The sequence below is a fragment of the Fukomys damarensis genome, unplaced genomic scaffold (assembly GCF_012274545.1).
Source record: "Fukomys damarensis isolate Sample0158 unplaced genomic scaffold, DMR_v1.0_HiC HiC_scaffold_16, whole genome shotgun sequence".
Taxonomy (NCBI): domain Eukaryota; kingdom Metazoa; phylum Chordata; class Mammalia; order Rodentia; family Bathyergidae; genus Fukomys; species Fukomys damarensis.
In genome coordinates, this window is record NW_022900928.1 from 22,758,530 (window position 1) to 22,764,523 (window position 5,994).

Consider the following 5,994-nt stretch of genomic DNA (forward strand, 5'->3'; position numbering starts at 1 on the left):
CCCACAGGCCCAGCAGCCAGGCTGGAGACCCCCCCCCCGCCCCGCTGCTCTGCTCTCTGGACAGCAAGCTTCATGCAGACTCTCTGCTTCTTGTAGCAAAGCCCCCCCCCCAGTTCTCCTACAGCCTGCCCCCACCCTGAGGACCCTAGGCCCTTCCCTGGTACTGACCTCCTCCCTCCTGGATTTGGCTTCGTGTCCTGGGCTGCAAACCTGCAGGGACAGATGGTTGCAGGTTGGAAGGGCAGGCTGCACCCCAGGGAGGTCAGTCCAATTAACTGCAGGCTCTGGGCATGTTCCTAGGTTGGGGTTTCTGATATGGACCTCAGAAATTCAAGAGTAAAGATAGATCTGTGTTTGGGGGCGGGGTCGTGCAGCGTCTTCTTCATAGGTCTTCCCCTGCCAGATTATCCTGCTCACCATTGCCTATTCATCCTCTAAGCAGGGTTCTGGTGTGCTGCAGAATTGGAATCAGAGCTGCAGGCCTGACAGGTGCCTTGCCTCTCTTGGCTTGTATGCCTCCAGTGACAGAGCACTTACTACCTTCTGCTGTGGGAAAGCTTCCTTATGTTAAGTTGAGGTCTTTCTCCTTGGAACTTTATTGTTTTTGCCTTTATTTAAGGAGAGGAAATGCACAGATTTAAATGAGGCTCTCCTGTCACCAACATATACTGAGTATCTTCTTTGTGCCATGTATTTCCTCAGACACTTAGGGGACAATGGTATTCTTGCTGAACTTGAACAGAGGGGCCATAGTTGGGGTAGTACAGTTTGTTCAAAAAAGCAAAACCATATGGCTGGTGTAGAGAGTGTTGAGAGAGAGTGCCATGAGTGACTTAAACGTGACAAACATTTATTTTGGAAGGGGAGGGCAACTGTGATCACCCTCAAGTGTACCTAGGATTATGCAGGAACCTAGAAATCAGAAAACATCAAGGTAGTGTCGCTTGCAATTTAATCATAGACACGAATTAGCCTGTGAATGGGGCCCTTGGCTTGAAAGGGAGCCTCAAGATTCTCAGACTTTGAGAAAAAAAAAAAAAACAAAAAAAACTCCCCTTGCCACCAATTTACAGGTAAGGGATAGGGTAGGAACTTGCTCAGTTTTGTGTTAGTGCATAGTGGCAGTCAGAATTAGATCCTAAATTTCCTGGCTTTTAAAACCTAGGCACATTTTAGAGACAGCATCAAGGATATAGTCATAGCTTGTTTCTGAAAGGTGGAAGAAAGGTTACAAGTGAAAAGTACTAGTGTTCTGGACGGTATGGCTAAGGCGAATGGAAGTGAGAAACACAGCAGGAAAGGGGGGTTTGGGAGGATGAATTCAGAATGAAGTAGACCCTGTTCATCATCCAGATAGAGATGTCCAAGAGCCAGTTGGATATACAGGTGTGGGGTAAGAGAATCCTTAAGCACAGGAGATAAGGCTTTGGGACTTATCAGCAATTGAATGGTATTTGAAACCATGGGAAAAAATGAGTTTTCCCAGGTAAAGTATGAAAAGTGAGAGGAGAGGAGACCCTAAAACAAAATAGAACTGTAGAACTAAATATTTAAGGAATGTGTACTGGAGGAGCAACCAAAGAGCTAAGCAGAGAACCCACGTGGAGCAGATCATGAAAGCATCAACTGTAACCTCTGCTTTTATGACTCTTCCTCTCTTGCCTCACTAGTCTGTGTTTATTAAGTTTTCGTGTTTATGTTCATTTATACACTATTTTTCCAATGTACTTAATTCATCTCATATATTTTCCTCTTGAGACCCAGTTCAAATATCTCTTCCTTTGGAAGCCTTCTTTATTCTCTACCAGGTTAGATACTTTTTGGCACAGCAGTTCGAACATGTCAACATCACAGTTCTTCTTTTATTATACTGACATATTTATACCTCTGTTTCCCACACTAGTCTAAGAACTTGTGAATGACAGGGAATGCACTTGATTCAACTTTGTGTCTCCAGTTCCCAGGTGAAGGTCTTGGTTCAGAGTGTATACCCAAGGAAGTTTGATTGAATGGTTTGTTCATCCTCAGTCAAGCAGTAGTGGGGTAGATTGGTACTTCGAATTTCATCACTCTCCTTTCCTGCCATTCTTACTGAAAGAGTGCCTTAGATTTGAGGACTTTATCTCAGCAAGTGTTTCTTTTGTTCCAGAGGGAGCCCAAAGACTGTAGCCTGTAGTCATTTGTTATTTTGCTGAGGCTTCAAATGATCAAATACACCTGGAGGTTAGTGAGTCGGAGTGAGTCATTTTAGCAAGTGAACCTAGCTGAACTCCCAAATACGCTGTTAAAAATGCCTTGGTCAGCTCCACACATTGCTGTGTAAATCATGTATCTTGGGAGTCTTACAAAAATGTAGGATGGGCTGTGTGGGAAATAAGATACTATCTGAGAATTTGGAGAAATTGAAAGGCCGTGAAACACTTTTGGGGGGCAAATGTCAAGAATCTAGTGGAGTTAGCACTAGCATTCTTTATTGGTTCAAAATCAACCTCTTTCTTACCTCCTTGGATCTGACTTCTTTTCTTCAGCTCCTGGATTAAGGGCAGCTTCTTTTCAGGTTTAAATAATGGGCCATACCTGCAGCATTTCATAGTGACAATCTCTCCCTTGTTCTTGAAACTCTTCTCCCTTGGCCTTCTCTCTTTCTTGCTTCTGCCCTTTGGCTATACCTTCTCCGTATTCTTATGCTTGCTGAACCTGTATCTTAAACGCCTTTCCTTGGGGCTCAGTCACAGGTGCTCCTTTCTCACTTTACTCTCTCTGGGTGATGTCATCCACTGCATGGCTTCAGGAGCCATCTGTACACCAGGGACATCCAAATCATGTCTCCGGGCCAGACCTCTTTTCTAAGCTTCAGCCTTCCTTTCCAACTGCCTGTTAGACCTGGCCACTGGAGCTGTGTAGGTACCTTGCATTCATCGGATTAAACATTGAACCTGTCACTCTCTCATCCAGATTGCCCTTGTTCTAGTTTCCATGCTAGAAAACTAGGAATCATCTCTTAATTCCTTCACCTCTGGCTATGTAAAACCAACCAGTTATCAAGTTCTGTTGATTCCTCTCTGCGAAATTCATTTTGCTATTTACCTAATCAAGGCAACCCCTTATTAATCTCCTCTTTTTTTCTTCAGTACCGGGGATCCAACTCAGGACCTTGCACTTGTGAGGCAGGTGCAGCATCACTGAGCTAAATTCCCAGCCCACTTCTCTCTTTTTAATGATAGCAAAGTTTATTTGAACATATAAAAGTGAAGAGTGAACCTGACTCTGCAGAGGAAGTTTGGGCTGAGTAAAAGAGGAAAAAGCAAGATAAAAGTATACCCTGGAGGACGCAGAGCAGGCTATCGTGCATGAGGGAAGCCACGCTAACGCTTCACTTTCTACTTTTGACTCCTCTGAACTATTTACCACATGACAGTAGTAAATGTGCTTTGGATAGACTGTGCTTAAACTCTCCTACCTCTCAACCACCAAACTCTTCCTTTGCTTTTTTGGATAAAGCTTTAATTCCCCGTCAGGGACGGGTAAAGCATAAACTCTGGAATAAGGCCAACAAAACATTGTGTGTGTAGCTCCTGCTTACCTCTGTATCACATCTGTTAGCCCTCTCTGTCACAGTGTATGACGCAATGTACTGAGGCTGAAGGCACTGTCTTCCCTGGAACTTAACTCCTCCTGTCCTTCTCAGCTGGAATATGACTTTCTTTAGGAGAACTCCCTTCACCTCTAACTACTGGGCCCACTGCTGCTCTAGACCTAGGTTAAATAACTTTCTTTGTGCTCCTAGAGCAATGTGTGCCCCACCATCACGGTCCTCACCACAGTGCACTGCAGTAACCTGTTTACTAGATTGTGGAATCCGTGAATGCTGAGCTGTGATGAATTATCTTTGTGTTCCCAGCAGAAATGTTTAGCAAATGCTGAATGAGGAAATGAGGTGCCTTTAGAACTGAACTATAAAGATGGGTGGGGCAAGGCACACAGGGTATCAGAAAGCAGCCCAAGGAGGGTAAAATCCAGCTCTGAAGTCTAAGGTCCTCCAAGTGTCTCCTGTGAGAAATAGTTCACTTGAACCACTGCCTATTGAGGGCAGCTCTCTAGAGCACAGTGGCATGGGAGAGGTGGGCCCAGGAAGAGGAAGGGAATCTTAGATTCAGGCTGGATTATGGCCTCGCAGCTGTATGCCCAGTTAGTCTGGGTGGGGAACTGAAGCAGGAAGGGGAAAAGAGGGAGGAACTGTAGGTCCCTGGATGTAGCCCAATCCCCGCCTCTGTGTGACAGGCTGGGCGAGCCTCTGGGGCTTGGAGTTAGGCGGAGCCTGACAGCCAGCTGCCTCAGAGGGGGCCGAGCAGACCAGCCTGCTGTCCCTTGTAGCCCTCCCATTCACCAGTCAGAAGTTCAGTTTGCCTCTGGCCTCCTCATCCAGTCTGCCCTTTCTCCTGCTCTGCTGTCTGATATTAAATCTCCAGGCTCAGAACTTGTTACATCTGGAGATAACCTTTTTGCGGTGCCCACATCTTTCTAACTGGTCTCCCCTAGTCCACCCTTGCTTCTTCTCCTTTTCAGTTCTCATAGTTACCAAAATACGCCCCCCCCACCTTCTTCACTCTGTTTTCCATCCCTCCCTTCTTTCTTTTCCACATTGAGCTGTATTCCCAGCCTTTTTATGTTGAGGCCAAGTCTTGCTAAGTCTGAGTTGCCCTGGCTGGATTTGAATTTGTAATCCTCCTGCCTCAGCTTCCCAGAGTGCTGTGATTACAGGTAGATGCCACCATGCCCAGAATACCTCTCTAATTTATTTTTGTTTGTAAATTGCATCATTTTCTCTCTCACAGTGGGATAAAAGTACATTGTAACAGTCCTTACAGGGGCCGGGGATTTAGCTCAGTTGCACCACACCTGCCTTGCAAGTGTGAGGTCCTGAGTTTGATCCCTGGTACCAGAAAACAACAAACAAACAAACAAAAATATGCCTTACAAAGTCCCTCATACTCTCATTTCTGCTTCTTTCCCAAACTCGCTTCTTGCTTTTATTTACTTTGCTCCAACCACGTGATCCACTCATTCTCTGCATATGCTTTTCTTCAGTCTGGAATGATTTTCCTCCCAGATTCTCTGTTGTTCCCCATTCTTATTCTTTCTATTTTTCTCTTATTCCCTAGAGCTCTGCTTAAGTTCCCTGCTTGGGGAGCCCTTCCTTGGCCACCCAGTCAAGAGTGTCCTGGGCCGGAGATTTAACTCCGTGGCACCACACCTCCCTTATTTACAAGAACAAGGTCCTGAGTTCAGCACCCCCCTACAAGAAAAGTGTTTTCTCATTACATCCTTTGTTTCTTTATTGTATCTCCCTGCCTCCAGTTTGTAATTATGTATTTACTTGTTACTGCTGCATCACCTCCCTGCCAAAAAGACAGTGACCATGTTTGTTTCATCACTAACGTTCCCAGTGTTTGTACAAAGTAGGCACTTAGTAAAGACATATTTGTCAAACTAAATGCTACTTATACTTAGTGGATATGGATCTGTCTTTATCAGGCTCCATGCTAAGTGGTAGGAATGAAAAGAATAAAATTGAATGCCTTCCCTCAAGAACACTGCATGGAATGGAGGAAGCAGTAAAGTAACAAGATGATGGAATTATGGATTAGGACGGAGGAATACAGGGTGTTGAGGGTCACACGGGTGGAGCACCTAAGCCAGGCTGTGGAAAAATCAAGGAAGCCTTTCTAAAGAAAGTGACATTTATAGGAAAGCTGAGCAGGCATCAGGTAAACATCACCCAGGCAAAGAGGATGGAAAGAGGAAGTCAGGCAGAGGGGACAGAATGTGTGACAGCCCAGAAGAAAATGAATGTGGAAAGCCGGGCGTGATGGTGCATGCCTGTAATTCCAGCACTCAGGAGGCTGAGGCAGGAGGATCACTGTGAGTTTGAGACCAGCCTGGGCTACACAGTGAGTTCCAGGTCAATCTCAACTACATAGTGAGACCCTGTCT

The 5,994-nt window shown here is 45.4% G+C and overlaps 1 protein-coding gene across 1 annotated transcript in view; it reads left to right on the plus strand.

Annotated features, from left to right (window-relative positions):
* Trim3 (tripartite motif containing 3) overlaps positions 1 to 5,994 on the plus strand; it is a 24,954-nt gene that overhangs the window by 498 nt on the left and 18,462 nt on the right. The window lies entirely within an intron of this gene.